Raw genomic sequence first — 19,582 nt, forward strand, 5'->3', positions numbered from 1 at the left:
TGTCAGTTATATGCTGTATTTTTTCTCATGCTAGGGCTTCCTATTCATTTTCTTTTGATGAGTAGAGACTTCTCATTTTGGTAGTCTGATGTACCAGTCTTTCTTCTTATGATTAATACGTTTTGTGTTATTCAGCTTACTTGAAGTCAGAAAAGAAGATTTAAAGCTTAAAATACATACTAGAACTATTCATAAATTAAGTGACAACATCATGTGGCCTGTTTGCTTGTCATATTGAATTAGGCTGTGAGAGTGGATTTATTGAGCAGATGAGCTTGAGCCTTCCATGACATTTAATTAGCTCTAGCACACATGCACATATATATATATATATATGTATATATATATATATATATACATATATATATATACACATATATATATATATATTTTAAGAGACAGGGTCTTGCTATGTTACCCAGGCTGGAGTGCAGGGGTTGGTCACCGGCAAGATGGTAACATATCACCACCTCTAACTCGTAGCCTCAATTGATCCTCCCAACTCAGCCTCTTGAGTAGCTGGGACTACAGGTAGGTGCTGCCATGCCTGACTGGAACACACATTATTTGTGGAAATCTTTCCATTTTACGTGAGTAGACATCTTGTAGGCCTGATTTCATAAAAGATCCGCAGACCCACAACCTTTCTAACCAAAAATATGTCTACAAGAAATTCAGAGATATACACTGAAGTGACAGAGACTTATTTTGATTGACAGAGAGCACTTGTGGTTATCAAACTGAAGAGCAGAGTGGCAGGGAGTGACTGGTGGTATCCTTTCCTATATTGAAAATAAATGGCATATAATCAGCATTATTCAGTAATATTCTCTGAATATAGAACCATCACATTTTTTTTTCACAAGGAAATGTATTAAATGCTTTGAAGATTTGAACATAAACTATACAACCCCCAAAATAATTTTGATTCATTAGCTCAGCGTGTGTGTGTGTATGTATGTATATATGAATCAGTATGTATATATACTTGTACCTACATATATATGTATATACTTTAATGAATCAGTATATATACGGATTCATTAACTTGGGGTTGTATATACACACACACAAAATTTGTGTATGTATGTACGTTTTGTTAAGACTCTGAAACTTTTTGGAAACTCTATCTCAGATTTACAGAAAACTTACATAAGTACAGAACAAAAACCTTTATTTTTATGGAGGATTTGTGTAAGTTGCTGTGATGATCCCCAAATGTGACATTTTTCTGATATAACCACAATACAACTTTTTAAATTAGGACATTAACATTGATACATAGTACCATCTAAGCATCATACCCTGACATTCAGGTTTTTCGTATTATTCCAGAAATGTCTTTTATATCAAAAGGATATAATGCAATGACATATTATAATTATCATGTGTCCTTTAATCTCAAATATTAATAGTTCCACAGTCTTACCTTCATGAAGGAATTGTGAAGATTACTGGACAACTGTTTTATAGAATGTCCATCAATTTGGATTTGTCTAATGTCTTTAATTTAGGTTATAGTTCTTGAACAGGAATATCACAGAAATGATCTTATCATATGGTATACAATTTCATTTGGTCTTTCATTAATGATTTTCGCTTTAATCCTTTGCTTAAGGTAATATGTGCTAGCTTCTCCACTGTAAAGTTACTTTTCCCATTGTAATACATATTTTATGTGGAGGTACTTTGAAATGATGTAAATATTCCAATTTTCCTCAAACTTTTTTTTTTTGAGACACAGTCTTGCTCTGTCACTCAGGTTGTGTAGTGCAGTGGTGCAATCTTGGCTCAGTGGAACCTCCACCTCCAGGGTGCAAATGATTCTTATGTCTCAGCCTCCCCAGTAGCTTGGATTACAGGCACGTACCAACTTGCCTGGCTAATTTTTGTATTTTTAGTAGAGACCAGGTTTCATCATGTTGGCCAGGCTGGTCTGGAACCCCTGGCCTCAAGTGATCCACCTGCCTCGGCCTCCTAAAGTGCTGGGATTACAGATGTGAGCCACCACGCCCAGCCATAAACTTTCAATTTATTCATTTATTTATATCATTATGGACTTATGGTTCCTATTTTATTCAATGGGTAAAAATCTATGGTTGTCATTATTATTGATGTACAAATCCCTTGTTTGGCTAGTGAGAGGCCCTCTGTGTCTTTCTGACATGTTGCTATCATTCTTTGAATCCTTTTTTACTTTCTGACAAGACAAGATGTTCCAGGCTCATTTTGTATTTTTCCTATCCCATCTCTGGAACTAGTAAGTTCTTCAAGGAATCTTGGTTTCTTTTGCTGAAGAATAGTATTTAGAAGCCAATATCTCAACGCTAGTTATGCTCATTGCTGTTGATGTCAGTGCTCCCACACATCTCAGTGAAAAAACCTAGAGAATGTGTGTGGGCATGTGTATGTGTAGGCAAAATACATGCATATACATACATATACAAACACATTTACTTCTGTATTTCTACGTCAGTTGTATATATTGAAAACCATAGGTGTACACTGATATCTCCAATTCTAGTTTCATACCACAGGGTTAATTCTAGTTTTCTTCATTCTCCTATTTATAATGTCTTTCTCCTATGGTGAGAAACCTGGACCCTGCCAGTACTCTCACAGATGCCCTCCTTGCCCCACTCAAGCTCCAACACCTTGAACTGAATAGTCTTCCTGTATAGATACCCTCCCTACTCTATTTGGACTCTGACACATCTATCTGGGTAGTTTTTTCCCAAGGTGGTTGTACAATTTTACACCCATACCAACTACGTATGTGGGTTCTAGTTGCTCCTCATTTTTCCCATTTGGTGTTTTAGACATTTTGGTGGATGTTATTGGTTTTAATTTGCATTTCCATACAAATTAATCTAATGCTCATCTAATGATGATGAGCACTGTTGTATTACTGGCCATTTAAATATCTTTCTTATGAAGTGCCTGTTCAAATCTTTTGCCCTTTTTTTAATTGAATTGCTTGTTTTCATTATTGAGTTGTAGACATATTTTACATATTCTTGTACAAGTTTCTTGTTAGACATGGGTTTTACAAATATTTTCTCCCAGTCTGTGGCTTACCTATTGATTTTCCTAATAGTGTCAAAGTGAGGAGGTTCCCTTCTAATTTGCTGAGAGTTTTCTGAATGTGTGTTGAATTTTGTCAGATGTTTCCTTTTCTGTTGAGATAATTGGATAGCTTTTCTTTATTCTGCTAATATGGTGAATTATTTGATTTTCAAATGTTAAACCACCTTGAATTACTGGGATAAATTGTAGTTGATCATGTTATCCTTTTAATATATTTCTGATTTTGATTTGCTCATATTGTATTAAGAATTTTCAAGTCTGTCTTTATCAGGATATTCTGTAATTTTATTTTAAAAATATAGCTGTATAGTTTTGGTATCAGCATTATGCTAACTTTGTAAAATGGTTGGAAGGTGTTTCTTCCTGCTTTATTTTCTGAATGAGTTTGTGAAAGGTTGGTTTTTTTTTTTTTTTCTTAAATGTTTGATATCATTTATCAGTGCAGCCATAGAGGCCTGGTGTTTTCTTTCTTGGACTATTTGACAAAGAATGCAGTTTCTTTAATAGATTTAGGGCTATTCAGATTTTCCATTTTATTTTGTGTCAGTTTTGCTAAATGGTACTTTTCAAGAAACTGATCCATTGCCTCTAAATTGTCAAATGTGTTAGATGAAGTTGTTTATGATATTGCCTTTTTTTTAAATTGTCTATAATGTCTGGAATGATACTTCCTCTTTCTTTTCTTATATTATTAGTTTGTGTTTTTTCTTTTTTTGTTCTCCCCTCTTCATTAGTCTAGCCAGGAGTTTATAAAAAGTTTTAAAAAATGTTTTCAGTGTTCCAACTTTAAAAAATAATAGCTTTGGCTGGGCTCAGTGGTTCAAGCCTGTAATCCCAGCACTTTGGGAGGTCAAGCTTTATTGAGATATAATTTACATACCATAAAATGCATACTGTTTAAAGTGTTTAACTCAGTGACTTTTAGGGTGTTCACAGAATTGTACAATCTTTACCTCAATCAGTTTTAAATGTTTTTTTTTTATCACCCATAAAAGAAACCCCATACTTATTTTCTTCCCAACTCCCCTCGTCCTAGGCAATTGCTAATCTTTCTGTCTCTATAGATTTGCCTATTCTAGACATTTCATATAAATGGAATTATATAATATTTGATCTTTTGTGACTAATTTCTTTCATTTAGCATGATGTTTTCAAGGTTCATTTATGTCATAGTACTTCTTTTTATTGCTAAATAATATTCCATTCTATACCACATTTTATCCATTCATCATTTGATGGACATTTGGGTTGATTTTACTTCTTAACTATTATGAATAAATAATGCTGCTGTGAACATTTGCATACAAGTTTTTTGTGTGAACTTGTATTTTCATTTCTCTTGTGTATATACCTAGGAGTGAAATTTCTGGGTCATTTGGTAACTCTGTGTTCAACCTTTAGAGCAGCTTGTCCAACCCACAGCCCAGGATGGCTTTGAATGTACCCAACACAAATTCATAAACTTTCTTAAAACATTATGAATTTTTTTTTTTTTTAGCTCATCGGTTATTGTTAGTGTATTTTATGTGTTCGAAGACAAATCTCCTTCCATCGTGGCCCCAGGAAGCCAAAAGATTGGACACTCTACTTTAGAGGAGCTGCAAACTGTTTTCCAGAGCAACTACACCAACAATGAACCCACATTTAGCTTTATTAATTTTTTCTGTTGTTTCTTTTTCATTTTATTGATTTTTGCTCTTTATTTTCTTCCTTCTAATTACTTTGGGCTTTCCTGGCTTTTAAGGTAGAACTTTATTAATTTTGTATTTTTCTTATTTTAAAATATAAATATTAAAGCTATAAATTTCCCTGTAAGTACTTCTTTAGCTGCAGCCCACAACTTTTGATACAGTTTTATCCTTCATTTCAAAATATTTTCTAATTTCTAAATGTTTTATTTCTAGATATTTGTGTGTTTTTCCCAGATGGCTTTCTGTTATTGGTTTCTAATATAATTTCATTGTGGTCAGAGAACATCTTTTATAACAGTTCAATCTTAAAATTTATTGAGATTTATTTTATGACCCAGCATATGCTCTATCTTGGTGAACATACCTTGTGCACTTGAAAAGAACATGTATTCTGTAGTTGTTGGAAGTAGTATTCCGTAAGTGTAGGTCAACAGGACAAGTCTGGATTGTTGCTTGTATTTGTACTTAAGGTTTTATTGGAATACAGCCATACTCATTCATATACTACTTTTTTGTTTGTTTGTTTTTGAGATGAAGTCTTGCTCTGTCACCTAGGCTGGAGTGCAGTGGTGTGATCTCGGCTCACTGCAACCTCTGCTTCCCGGGTTAAAGCAATTCTTGTGCCTCAGCCTCCTGAGTAGCTGGAACTATAGGCGCACACCACCACACCTGGCTAATTTTTGTATTTTAGTAGAGATGGGTTTTCACCATGTTGGTCAGGCTGATCTCAAACTTCTGCGCTCAGGCATTCTGGCTGCCTTGGCCTCCCAAAGTGCTAAGGTTACAGGTGTGAGCCACCACACCCAGCCTCATTTGCATATTTCTTTGTCTATGTCTGCTTTTGCTTTATAAAAGAAAAATTGAGTGTTTAACAACAGAGACTCTATAGCCGACAAAACCAAAAATATTTACTGTCTAACCCTTTAGAGATAAAGTTTGCCAACCCCTACTCTACATCTTTTATGCCCTTACCAAATTTTTTGATCTAGTTGTTCTGTCACTAACTGGGAGAAGGTGTTAAAAACTATGATTGTGGATTTGTCAGTTTCTCACTTCAGTTGTGTCAGTTTTTGCTTGATATATTTTGAAACACTCTTACTGGGACACTCATTCATGATTATTCTATCTTCCTGATAAATTGGTTATTTTATTATTATGTGATTTTCCTCTTTATGTTTGGTAGTACTCTGTCTTGAAGTCTACTTTGTCTGATATTAATAAAGACACTTCATATTTCTTATGCTTACTCATATAGTGTATCTTTTTCTGTCTTTTTCAGTGTATCTTTCTTTATATTTAAAATGTATTTCCTATAGATATGTATAGTTGAGTCTTGCTTTTTAAATCCATTCTGACCAGCTATGATTTTTCTAGTGGAGCTTTAAAGTCATTTATATTTTTCTCTGACTGCTTTTAAGAGTTTCTGTTTATCACTCATTAAGCAATTGGATTATGATACATCTTGAAGTTTCTTTCGTATTTCCTGTTCTTGGGGTTCATTGAGCGTCTTAGATCTGTAGGGTTTTACTTTTATCAAATTTACAAATTTTTAAATTATTTAATAAAAAATATGCATATCCAAATAACTTTTCTGCTCCAATTGCACATGTATTAGGTCTCCTAAAGTTTTTCCACAACTTAGCAATGCTCTGTTTATTTCTTTTCTTTTTTCTCTTTGCATTTTGCTTTGGATAGTTTCTTTTGCTGTATTTTCAGGTCACTAATTGTTTTTTCTGCAGTGTCTAATCTGCTGCTAATTCCATCCAGTTTATATATATATATATATATATATATATATATATATATATATATATGTTTAGCACAGATTTTGTAGTTACAATTTTTATCTCCAGAAGTTTGATTTGGGCCATTTTGTATCTTCCATTTTGCTACCTAATATCTTTAATCTTTTCTCTACCTTCTTGGACATCTGGGATATACTTATAATAACTATTAATATCCCTCTTCACAAATTCTTTCATTTTGTCATTTGGGAATTGATATCAATTGACTTTTCTTCTCATTATAGATCATATTTAACTGCATGTTTGATGTGTGGGTAATTTTTCATTGGATGCCAGACATTGCAAATTCTACCTTGCTGAATACTAGATATTTTTGTATTCCTGTAAATATTTCTTTAAATTTTTTTAATTTCAAATTTTAAAACATGTACAAATTTATGGAATACATGTGAAATTTTGTTACATGTGTATAATGAGTGGTGATAAAGTCAGGGTATGTAGGATATCTATCACCTGAGTACAGTACGTTTTTGTCAGCTAAAGTCACCTACTCTGCTATCAAACATTGGCTTTATTCCTTGTATCCTTGTGTCTAAATGTATCTTTGTACTCTTTAACCTATCTCTCTTCATCCTCCCCCATACCCCCATTCACCCTTCCTGGTCTCTGTTATCTAGCTTTCCACTCTCTACCTCAGTGCAATCTAATTTTTTAGTTTCCACATATACGAGAAAACGTGTGATATTTGACTCTTCGTGCCTGGCTTATTTCACTTAAGATAATGACCTCCAGTTCTATCTCTGTTGCTGCAGATGACATGATTTTATTATTATTATTTTTTTATGGCTTTATTCTAGGATGCAGTGAAAATTATTTAGAAACAGTTTGAGCCATTCAGATTTTGCTTTTAAATATGCAGTGTATCCTGGAAATTTGCTCAAATTGGTAGGCTGGGACAATCACTGGGCTCATCTTGTTTCTCCTGGTTTTGGAATCTGTGCTGCCTGATATCCTTCTTAACTTTTGTCCAGTGTTTTAGTTATTTCAGGCAAAGGGTACATTCAATTCCTGTTACTACAGCTTGGTTGGAAGTGAAAGTAGTTTGTAAGTATTTTTACAGTTGGGTTTAGTTCTGTCATTTTGCCATTTGTATCCTGTTTATCCCATTTGTTTTTGTTCATATACTTGCTTTGTTTTGTTCTGTTTCTCTGCTTCTCCTTTTCTGCCCTATTTTGGACCAGTTGAATATTTTAAATTCTTTTGTTGGATTTTTAGCTATACCTCTTTGCATTATTTTGTTTTTTAGTGATTTCGATTGCGATTGCAACATATTTAACTTTTCACAGAGAGTTAATGTTGTACTAATTCACTTAAAACTTTGGAGTCATATACAGTTGATCCTTGAACAACATGAGAGTTGGGGTGATGACCCACTATATAGGTGAAAATCTGTGTATAACTTTTGACTGCCCCTAAATTTAACTACTAATAGCTGTTGACCAGAAGCCTTATCAATAACATAAACAATTGATTAACACTTATTTTATATGTTATGTATATTATATACTAGTGTTTTTATAATAAAATAAGCTAGAGAAAAAATGTTAAGAAGATTATAAGGAAGAGAAAATATATTTACTATTTATTAAGTGGAGGTAGATCATCATAAAGGTCTTCATCCTCATTGTCTTTATATTGAGTAAGCTGAGGAGGAGGAGGAAGAGGAGTGCTTGGTCTTGCTGTCTCAGGGATGGCAGAGACAGAACAAAAACTGCAGATAAGGGGACCTGCCCATTTCATATCCATGTCAACTGTGGTTTCATTTACCATCATGCTTTACTGCTCATCTGTATTATATCTACATACCTCACAGTACAGTGTTATAATTTTTATGTTAAACATTCATGTGTATTTTAAAGAAATTAAAATATAAAAAAGGGTACACTTTAATAAAAACTTACTCCCTGCCAGGTGTGGTGGCTCACACCTGTAATCCCAGTGCTTTGGGAGGCCAAGGCAGGTGGATTGCTTGAGCCCAGGAGTTAGAGACCAGCCTGGGCAACATGGAGAAACCCTATCTCTCCAAAAAAATACAAAAATTAGCCAGGCATGGTGGTATACACCTGTAGTCCCAGTTACTCGGGAGACTGAGGTGGAGGAATTGCTTGAGCTCGAGAGGCAGAGGTTGCAGTGAGCCAAGATTGTGCCATTGTACTCCAGCCTAGGTGCCAGAGTGAGACTCTGTCTTCGCCCCCTACCAAAAAAAATTACCCCCATATATTTACCATTTCTAGTAGCCTTCATTCCATCTAAGACTTGAGTTTCCTTCTTACATCATTTCATGTCCTTATATTTCGTAGTATTGGTATGATGGTAATGAATTCTGTTTTTATCAGTCTGAAAATATCTTTATTGTACTTTCATTTTGTTTTGTTTTGTTTTTGAGATGGTGTCTTGCTCTGTCACCCAAGTTGGAGTACAGTGGTGTTGTCTTGGCTCACTACAGCTTCCACCTCCCAGGCTCAAGCGATCCTCCCACCTCAGCCTCCTCACTGGGACTGCAGGTGTGTGCCACCACCCCTGGCTAAATTTTTATATTTTTGGTAGAGATGGCTAATTTTTTATATTTTTACCATGTTGTCCAGGCTGGTCTCGAACTCCTGAGCTGAAGCGTTTCACTTTCCTTGACCTCCCAAAGTGCTAGGATTACAGGTGTGAGCCACTGCACCTGGCTATACTTTCATCCTTGAAAGTTGTTGTTGTTTTTAGATAGAGCTTGAGTCTGGTGCCTTAGATTACTGGGCCATCCTGACACGCCTATTCTTAGGTATAGAATTTGAGGTTGAGTTCACCCCAGCACTTTGAATGGGTTGTTCCATTGTCTTCTGGTCTTCATTATTTCTAATGAGAGCTCAGCCATTATTTGTATTGTTACTCATATGTTTTTTGTTGCTTTCAAGATTTTCTCTTTGATCTTTAGAAGTTTGATTATGACGTACCTAGGAGTGTGTCTTTTTGTATTTATCCTGCTTCAGATAGCAAGCTTCTTAAATCTATAAATATATGCCTTTTACAACATTTGGGATGTTTTATGTTACTATTTTTTCTGCTTCTTTTTTTTTTTTTCACTTTTGTTCTGGGATTCCAGTTACACATATTTTAGATATCTTGATGTTCTTCCCCAGATTGCTAGGGTTCTGTTGATTCTTTTTCCTCTTTTTTTGTCTCCTCTCTATAACTTGAATCATTTCTTTTGGTCCATTTTCAAGGTCATTAACTCTTGTATAATTTTAATATGCTTTTAAACCTATCCAGGGACTTTCTTATTCTAGGCTTTGTATTTTTTAGTTCTATATTTGCATTTGGTTGTTTTAAAAATTTTTATTTCTCTAATTTCTTATCTGTTTGACCATTACAAATATTTTACTTTACATACTTGAGCGTAGGTATAATACCTACTTTAAAATTCTTGTGTACTAATTTCAAAATCTAGATCATTTCAGGACTGGCCTCCTTTGATTATATTTTCACATTTTTCTCTTTCATCATATATATTATAAATTTTTCAAATTTTAACTTAGGACCGCTTATTTTTAAAAATCACTGGAGGCTGGGTGTGGTGGCTCACACTTGTATTCCCAGCCCTTTGGGAAGCTGAGGCTAGTGGATCATCTGAGGTCAGGAGTTCGAGACCAGCCTGGCCAACATGGTGAAACCCTGTCTCTACTAAAAATACAAACAATTAGCTGGGCATGGTGGTGCACACCTCTAGTCCCAGCTACTTGGGAGGCTGAGGCAGGAGAATCGCTTGAGATCATGCTACTGCACTCCAGCCTGGGCATCAGAGTGAGATTCGAAAAAAAAAAAAAAAGAATTACTGGGGACCTCTCATATCTATTAATATTTATGTTAGAAATTAGAAAAATTTTAACATTTGCTAATTGATTTGAAAACAAAAAAATTTGTTATATAAGTAACATTTTAATGAGAATGACTGTCTTACAAAATAAAAAAAATTAATGAAATGGAACTTTGTATTTTTGATGTGGTATCTGGCTTAATAGAAGACTGCTAGATTCTCATGTTTTCTATGAATGTGTTGTTTTATGCTGGTTTGATTGAAGAATATGAAGAAAATCCAGCATCACACAGATAGATAGTTGGAAAAGAGTATTTTGGTAGCCTTTTAAGGTAATCGTGAATATTCTTTTCTTATACTACACTAAACTTGAAAGATAGAATTTTCTTAAAGGTTATTTGCAGTGTGGAATCTCAGACCAGATGAGTGAACTTTTCTCTTTTTTTTTTTTTTTTTTTGTGTGAAAGAAAGAAAGAAAAAAAATGAAGAAGAGGAAGAAAAAGGAAGAGAAAGAGAGAAAGAGGATGGGAGTATTGCTTTCTTGCCCAGGCTAGAATGCAGTTTAGTAATGGGTATTGAAAACCTCTTTTATACCAATAATTATACTTGATGTAGACAGGAAGGAGTAAGGGAAGAAAATAACAAACAAGCAGCCAACCAATATTTCATTTAAACCTATGAAATGCTATGCGATTACTGAGGAGTGATTTACTTCCAATTATGTAGTCGCTTTTGGAATAGGTGTGAGGTGGTAATGTATGTTTTGTGTATTTGAAGTGGAGAGTTCTGTAAATGTTTATTAAGTTTACTTGTTCCAGGTCTGAGTTCAAATCCTGAATGTCCTTGTTAATTTTCTGTCTCGTTGATCTATAAAATCGTTAGCTCTTCTTGTTACATTGATCCTTTTGCCATTATGTAATGTCCTTCTTTGCCTCTTTAGCTCTTTGTTGCTTTAAAGTCTACTTTATCAGAGGCGAGAATTGCATATCCTGCTTTCTGTTTGTTTATTTTTACTCTCTGATTGGTTGATAAATTTTCCTCCTTCTCTTTGTTTTGAGTCTTTGTATCGTTGCATGTGAGATGGGTCTGGATGCAGCATACCAATGGGTTTTGGCTTTTTATCCAATTAGAATATATATATAGGTTTAATACTGGCATTTGATGCTACCTGGCTGTTTTGCCCATTAGTTAGTGTAAATTTTTCATTGTGTTAATGCTCTTTGCTTATTGATATATTTTTGGAAAGGCTGATATTGGTTGCTCCTTTATATGTATAGTGCTTCTTTCAGAAGCTCTTGTAAAGCAGGCCTGGTGGTGGTGAAGTCTCTAAGTACTTGTTTGTTCGCAAAAGATTTAATTTTTCCTTCGATTATAAAGCTTAGTTTGGCTGGATATGAAATTCTGGGTTGAAAGTTCTTTTCTTTAAGGATGTTAAATATTGGTCCCCACTCTTTTCTGGCTTGTAGGGTTTCTGCTGAGAGATCTGCTGTAAGTCTGATAGGTTTCCCTTTATGGGCAACCTGACCTTTCTCTCTGGCTGCCCTTAGTATTTTCTCCTTCATTTCAACCCTAATAAATCTGGCGATTATGTGCCTTGGGGTTGGTCTTCTTCAAGAATATCTTTGTGGTGTTCTCTGTATTACCTGGAGTTGAATATTACCCTGCCTTGCCAGGTTGGGAAAGTTTTCCTGAATAATATCCTGAAGAGTATTTTCCAACTTGGATTCATTCTCTTCGTCACATTCAGGTACACCTATCAAACGTAAATTAGGTATTTTCACATAGTCCCATATTTCCTGGAGACTTTGCTCATTCCTTTTCATCCTTTTTTCTCCAATCTTGTCTTCTCGTTTCATTTCACTGAGCTGGTCCTCGACTTCTGATATCCTTTCTTCTGCTTGATCAATTCGACTGTTTAAACTTGTGCATGCTTCGCGAAGTTCTCGTGTTGTGTTTTTCAGCTCCATCAATTCACTTATATTCTTCTCTAAATTGTCCATTCTTGTTAACATTTCGTCAAACCTTTTTTCAAGGTTCTTAGTTTCTTTGTATTGGGTTAGAACAAGTTCTTTTAATTCACAGAAGTTTCTTATCACCTACGTTTTGAAACCTGCTTCTGTTATTGGAACACACTTGTAATCTATTAAGCCTTGTTCCATTACTGATGAGGAATTGCGATCCCCTGTAGAGGGAGAGGCATTCTGATTTTGAGTATTCTCTGCCTTTTTACGCTGGTTTCTTCCCTTCATTATATATTTATCCGTCTGTCGTCTTTGTAATTACCGACTCTCTAACTAGGTCTCTGAGCTGACGTCCAACTTGTTGATTCCCAGCGCCGAAATCTGAGCAATCCACTGCGCCGGCCAAAATAGCGGTGTTAAGATTGATGGTGCTTTTCTGCCCAGGAATCTCCGGACTCTGCACCAAGAACTGGCACGCTAAGGTGCCAGCAAAACTGCCGCACCGGCCACAAGAGTCGCCCTGGCGACCCGTGGTGCTCCTCTGCTGGGAATCTCCTAGTCCGTGAGCTACAAATACTCGTCTGAAAGCGTGGCGTCCTCTCGTTCTCTGCGCTTTCACTGGGAATTACGAGCCCGAGCTGCTAGTGATCAGCCATCTTGGATCTCTCTCACTTTTCATACTCTTACATTAAAATCCATTGGTCTGTATTACACTTTGAATGAAATTTTTTTTCAAGGCGTGGGGGACAGGGTCCCATTCTGTCACCTAGGCTTCAGTGCATGGCACAATCATGGCTCACTGCAACCTCTGCCTCCTGGGCTCAGAGAATCTTCTTACCTCAGCCTCCCAAGTAGCTGGAACTGCAGGCATATGTCACCACACCCAGCTAATTTTTGTATTTGTTGTAGAGGTGGAGTCTTTCTGTATTACCCAGGAAAGTCTTAAATTCCTAGGCACAAGTGATCCACCTGTCTTGGCCTCTCAAAGTGCTTGGGTTACAGGTGTGAATCACTGCACCTGGCCTGAGTGAATATTTTACCACTTTATAATATTATGCATTGTTCATTTAGAAAATAATGGTTTATTGAGTTATGAAGCTCTTCCAAATGTTGACACATTTGTCAATATAAAAAATCCCATTCATTAATACAGGCATGCATCACTTAACAACAGGAATGTATTCTGAGAAATGTGTCATTAGGCGATTTTGTTAGTGTGTGAACATCATAGAGTGTACTTACACAAACCTGGATGGCATAGTCTACTAAACACATAAGCTATGTGGGGTAGCCTATTGCTGCTAGGCTACAAATCTGTATAGTATGTTACTGTACTGAGTGCTGTAGGCCATTGTAAAATGGTATTTGTGTATCTAAACATAGAATAGTTAATATGTTGTGCTATGATGTTACAACAGCGATGACATCACTAAAGCAATAGGAATTTTTCAGCTTCATTATAGTTGTATGGGACCACCCTCATACATGCAGTCCGTCGTTAACCAAAAAACATGATGTGGTGCATCACTCATCTTGTTAGAAGAATCCTCAAAGCTCACAGTCATCAATACAAGTGTTTCAGAATTCTGATTTTAACTTAAAACTTCAAATTTTGTCCTTGATTAGAAATACTTTCAGTTGTTGTCTCAGAATTGATGAGGTCGCTTTATTCACAGTTAAATATCTGCAAAAAATGCAAATGTCTGTCAGTTTTTCTTTGAAGTAAAAATTATGTTTCATGAAAAAAGTACCTGGTTCAGCTTGCAACTCAAACTTTTTTTTTTTCCTATGAAAAAGATTTAATGATCCAAGAGTTGACATACCTTTTATAAAGAATGTAAATCTTCTACAATAATCTCTGGCATACAGTGGACACTATGCCTCACTTCTTGTGACTTTGGAAAAATTTTAACCTCAGAATATTTTGTCTTCTCTTCTGTAAAATAAAAGTGATGACAAGAGAGGTGATTATCGTTAAAATAAGTTATTAAATTCAGTTAAGGATGGGTATTATTTTCATTAAATCCAATGAACAATCTGCAGTTAACTGAGCTTTTATTATTTGCTATATTTTGTCCTTCTACCTTCTTAAACTAATGACATTAGAGGGGGAGTAAGGAAGTGGTAAAGCAGATAAGTAAAAAGCATCAGAGAATGAGGGTAGTATTCTGTCCATGCTGGCACTCTAGCTATTCTAAATAGTTCATTGACCCTTGAATGCCTTCATTCTTTTCTTTTTTTTTTTTTAATTGCATTTTAGGTTTTGGGGTACATGTGAAAAACATGCAAGATTGTTGCATAGGTGCATACGTGGCAGTGTGATTTGCTGCCTTCCTCCCCTTCACCTATATGTGGCATTTCTCCCCACGCTATCTCTCCCCAACTCCCCACTCCCCGCTGTCCCCCCTATTTCCCCCCAACAGACCCCAGTGTAGAGTGCTCCCCTCCCTGTGTCCATGTGTTCCCATTGTTCAACACCCATCTATGAGTGAGAACATGCGATGTTTGATTTTGTGTTCTTGCGTCAGTTTGCTGAGAATGATGGTTTCCAGGTTCATCCATGTCCCTACAAAGGACGCGAACTCATCGTTTTTGATGGCTGCATAATATTCCATGGTGTATATGTGCCACATTTTTCCTGTCCAGTCTGTCATCGATGGGCATTTGGGTTGGTTCCAGGTCTTTGCTATTGTAAACTGTGCTGCAGTGAACATTCGTGTGCATGTGTCCTTATAGTAGAACGATTTATAATCCTTTGGATATATACCCAGTAATGGGATTGCTGGGTCAAATGGAATTTCTATTCCTAGGTCCTTGAGGAATCGCCACACTGTCTTCCACAATGGTTGAACTAATTTACACTCCCACCAACAGTGTAAAAGTGTTCCTATTTCTCCACATCCTCTCCAGCATCTGTTGTCTCCAGATTTTTTAATGATCGCCTTTCTAACTGGCGTGAGATGGTATCTCAATGTAGTTTTGATTTGCATTTCTCTGATGACCAGTGATGATGAGCATTTTTTCATATGCTTATTGGCCTCATATATGTCTTCTTTTGTAAAGTATCTATTCATATCCTTCGCCCATTTTTGAATGGGCTTGTTTGTTTTTTCTTGTAAATCTGCTTTAGTTCGTTGTAAATTCTGGATATCAGCCCTTTGTCAGATGGGTAAGCTGCAAAAATTTTTTCCCATTCTGTTGGTTGCTGATTCACTCTATTTACTGTTTCTTTTGCCATGCAGAAGCTGTGGAGTTTGATTAGGTCCCATTTGTCTATTTTGGCTTTTGTTGCCAATGCTTTTGGTGTTTTGGTCATGAAGTCCTTGCCTACGCCTATGTCCTGAATGGTTTTGCCTAGGTTTTCTTCTAGAGTTTTTAATGGTGTTAGGTCTTATGTTTAAGTCTTTAATCCATCTGGAGTTAATGTTAGTGTAAGGTGTCAGGAAGTGGTCCAGTTTCTGCTTTCTGCATATGGCTAGCCAGTTTTCCCAACACCACTTATTAAACAGGGAACCCTTTCCCCATTGCTTGTTTTTATCAGGTTTGTCAAAGATCGGATGGTTGTAGATGTGTTGTGTTGCCTCCGAGGCCTCTGTTCTGTTCTATTGGTCTATATCTCTGTTTTGGTACCAGTACCATGCTGTTTTGATTACTGTAGCCTTGTAGTATAGTTTGATGTCCAGTAGTGTGATGCCTCCCGCTTTCTTCTTTTTGCTTAGAATTGACTTGGCTATGCGGGCTCTCTTTTGGTTCCATATGAAGTTTAAGGTGGTTTTTTCCAGTTCTGTGAAGAAGGTCATTGGTAGCTTGATGGGGATAGCATTGAATCTGTAAATTACTTTGGGCAGTATGGCCATTTTCACGATATTGATTCTTCCTAACCATGAACATGGAATGTTTCTCCATCTGTTTGTGTCCTCTCTTATTTTGTTGAGCAGTGGTTTGTAGTTCTCCTTGAAGAGGTCCTTTACGTTCCTTGTTAGTTGTATTCCTAGATATTTTATTCTCTTTGTAGCAATTGTGAATGGCAGTTTGTTCTTGATTTGGCTCTCTTTAAGTCTGTTATTGGTGTATAGGAATGCTTGTGATTTTTGCACATTGATTTTGTATCCTGAGACTTTGCTGAAGTTGCTTATCAGTTTCAGGAGATTTTGGGCCGAGATGATGGGGTCTTCTAGATATACAATCATGTCGTCTGCAAATAGAGACAATTTGACGTCCTCCTTTCCTATTTGAATACCCTTTATTTCTTTTTCTTGCCTGATTGCTCTGGCTAGAACTTCCAGTACTATATTGAATAGGAGTGGTGAGAGAGGGCATCCTTGTCTAGTGCCAGATTTCAAAGGGAGTGCTTCCAGTTTTTGCCCATTCAGTATGATATTGGCTGTTGGTTTGTCATAAATAGCTTTTATTATTTTGAGATATGTTCCGTCGATGCCTAGTTTATTGAGGGTTTTTAGCATAAAGGGCTGTTGAATTTTGTCGAAGGCCTTCTCTGCATCAATTGAGATAATCATGTGGTTTTTGTCTTTGGTTCTGTTTATGTGGTGAATTACATTTATAGACTTGCATATATTGAACCAGCCTTGCATCCTCGGGATGAATCCTACTTGATCCTGGTGGGTAAGCTTTTTGATGTGCTGTTGTAATCGGCTTGCCAGTATTTTATTGAAGATTTTTGCATCTATATTCATCATGGATATTGGCCTGTAGTTTTCTTTTCTTGTTGAGTCTCTGCCGGGTTTTGGTATCAGGATGATGTTGGTCTCATAAAATGATTTGGGGAGGATTCCCTCTTTTTGGATTGTTTGGAATAGTTTCAGAAGGAATGGTACCAGTTCCTCTTTGTATGTCTGGTAGAATTCGGCTGTGAACCCATCCGGACCTGGGCTTTTTTTGGGTGGTAGGCTGTTAATTGCTGCCTCAACTTCAGACCTTGTTATTGGTCTATTCAGGGTTTTGACTTCTTCCTGGTTTAGACTTGGGAGGAGGCAACTGTCCAGGAATTTATCCATTTCTTCCAGGTTTTCTAGTTTATGTGCATAAAGTTGTTTGTAATAATCTCTGATGATGGTTTGAATTTCTGTGGAATCTGTGGTGATATCCCCTTGATCATTTTTTCTTGCATCTATTTGGTTATTTTCTCTTTTCTTTATTAATCTGGCTAGTGGTCTATTTTGTTGATCTTTTCAAAAAACCAGCTCCTGGATTTATTGATTTTTTGAAGGGTTTTTCGTGTCTCTATCTCCTTCAATTCTGCTTTGATCTTAGGTATTTCTTGTCTTCTGCTAGCTTTTGAGTTTTTTTGATCTTGCTCCTCTAGCTCTTTCAGTTTTGACGATAGGGTGTCAATTTTAGCTCTCTCCTTGCTTCTCATGTGGGCACTTATGGCTATATATTTTCCTCTAGAGACTGCTTTAAATGTGTCCCAGAGATTCTGGTATGTGGTGTCTTCGTTCTCGTTGGTTTCGAAGAACATCTTTATTTCTGCCTTCATTTCATTGTTTATCCAGTCAACATTCAAGAGAAAGTTGTTCAGTTTCCATGAAGCTGTGCGGTTCTGGGTTGGTTTCTGAATTCTCAGTTCTAACTTGATTGCATTGTGGTCTGAGAGACTGTTTGTTATGGTTTCCGTTCTTTTGCATTTGCTGAGGAGTGACTTACTTCCAATTATGTGGTCAATTTTAGAGTAGGTGTGATGTGGTGCTGAGAAGAATGTATATTCTGTGGATTTGGGGTGGAGAGTTCTGTAAATGTCTATTAGGTTTGCTTGGTCCCGGTCTGAGTTCAAGTCCTGGATATCCTTGTTAATTTTCTGTCTCGTTGATCTGTCTAATATTGACAATGGTGTGTTGAAGTCTCCCACTATTATTGTGTGGGAGTCTAATTCTCTTTGTAAGTCATTAAGAACTTGCCTTATGTATCTGGGTGCTTCTGTATTAAGTGCGTATATATTTAGGATCGTTAGCTCTTCTTGTTGCATTGATCCTTTTACCATTATGTAATGTCCTTCTTTGTCTCTTTTGATCTTTGTTGCTTTAAAGTCTATTTTATCAGAGATGAGAATTGCAACTCCTGCTTTTTTTTGCTCTCCATTTGCTTGGTAAATCTTCTTCCATCCCTTTATTTTGAGCCTTTGTGTATCCTTGCATGTGAGATGAGTTTCCTGGATACAGCACACTGATGGGTTTTGGCTTTTTATCCAATTTGCCAGTCTGTGTCTTTTGACTGGGGCATTTAGTCCATTTACGTTTAGGGTTAATATTGTTATGTGTGAATTTGATCCTGCCATTTTGATGCTAGCTGGATGTTTTGTCCGTTGGTTGATGCAGATTCTTCATTGTGTTGATGCTCTTTACCATTTCGTGTGTTTTTGGAGTGGCTGATACTGGTTGTTCTTTTCTATGTGTAGTGCCTCTTTCAGGAGCTGTTGTAAAGCAGGTCTGGTGGTGATGAGATCTCTGAGTACTTGCTTGTTCACAAAGGATTTTATTTTTCCTTCACTTATGAAGCTTAGTTTGGCTGGATATGAAATTCTGGGTTGAAAGTTCTTTTCTTTAAGGATGTTGAATATCGGCCCCCACTCTCTTCTGGCTTATAGGGTTTCTGCTGAGAGATCCGCTGTGAGTCTGACGGGCTTCCCTTTGTGGGTAACCCGACCTTTCTCTCTGGCTGCCCTTAGCATTTTCTCCTTTATTTCAACCCTGGTGAATCTGACGATTATGTGCCTTGGGGTTGCTCTTCTTGAGGAATATGTTTGTGGTGTTCTCTGTATTTCCTGGACTTGAATATTGGCCTGCCTTGCTAGGTTGGGGAAGTTTTCCTGGATAATATCCTGAAGAGTATTTTCCAGCTTGGATTCATTCTCTTCGTCACGTTCAGGTACACCTGTCACACAAAGATTAGGTCTTTTCACATAGTCCCATATTTCTTGTTGACTTTGTTCATTCCTTTTTACCCTTTTTTCTCTAATCTTGCCTTCTCGTTTTATTTCATTGAGTTGATCTTCGACCTCTGATATCCTTTCTTCTGCTTGGTCAATTCGGCTGTTGAAACTTGTGCATGCTTCGCGAAGTTCTTGTGTTGTGTTTTTCAGCTCCATCAATTCACTCATATTCCTCCCTAAGTTGTCCATTCTCATTCGCATTTCGTCAAATCTTTTTTCAAGGTTCTTAGTTTCTTTGCATTGGGTTAGAACGTGTTCTTTTAGCTCACGGAAGTATCTTATTACCCACTTTC

General features: G+C 36.5%; 1 protein-coding gene across 1 annotated transcript in view; it reads left to right on the plus strand.

Annotated features, from left to right (window-relative positions):
* The window catches only part of ETFA (electron transfer flavoprotein subunit alpha), a 93,393-nt gene that overhangs the window by 35,812 nt on the left and 37,999 nt on the right, over positions 1-19,582 (plus strand). The window lies entirely within an intron of this gene.

Source organism: Aotus nancymaae, unplaced genomic scaffold (genome assembly GCF_030222135.1).
Source record: "Aotus nancymaae isolate 86718 unplaced genomic scaffold, 86718_ANA_hifiasm-v0.15.2.pri h1tg000003l, whole genome shotgun sequence".
In the NCBI taxonomy this organism is placed as follows: Eukaryota; Metazoa; Chordata; class Mammalia; order Primates; family Aotidae; genus Aotus; species Aotus nancymaae.